This window comes from Hakea prostrata, unplaced genomic scaffold (genome assembly GCF_041222555.1).
Source record: "Hakea prostrata isolate BN-2017 unplaced genomic scaffold, UWA_Hpros_2 contig_40, whole genome shotgun sequence".
Classification (NCBI taxonomy): domain Eukaryota; kingdom Viridiplantae; phylum Streptophyta; class Magnoliopsida; order Proteales; family Proteaceae; genus Hakea; species Hakea prostrata.
In genome coordinates this window covers 86854-87516 of record NW_028291159.1, presented here as the reverse complement: position 1 = coordinate 87516, position 663 = coordinate 86854, and positions in this window count along the sequence as shown.

Sequence of the window (663 nt, the reverse complement as noted above, 5' to 3'; positions counted from 1 at the left end):
GTACTGACTCGATTGGTCGACTGCTTGGTCGACTGGGTCAGTAGACCAAGGCAATCAACCAATGAAGTCAATAGCTTTAATTTTCGCTCAATTGGATTCATTTGCTTTCTGATCTTTTAGGCATCTTTCCTAATGTTATATCTATGATTGTTAGGGGTTTATTTGCTAAGTTTGGAGCCTCTCTCTTTGACCTTTGGATTAGCTTCGGCGATAATCAAGGTAAGGACAATTGTTTCATAATAACATAGATCACATACTCTCTGGTTTCTATCTTATGAAACTATGAGTTTGTTTACTGTTTGTATACTTTATACTTCTAATATACTACTGTGAGAACAGTAGCACTTGTTTATGTAATCTTTTTCATTATTCATACTTATATGAATTGGTTATTACTATATTGTTTAATGATTAGATCATGATTGTATATACTCTTGCATATGATTAACTGCTGATTGTGTATGTCATGTCTGATCTGAGATTGTGTCTGATTAGGTATGGTTTGGGATTGAGAGGTGTCCTTTTGACACTTCTGTCCTTGGACATTATCGGAAATAGTATGGGATGTTTCCGGGGTTGCCCATCGACACTTTCCCGAATCATTGATTGTCATACCTAGGGCTGTCTAGCAGTGTTTGGCTAGGATGTCCCCGTTATATCAGA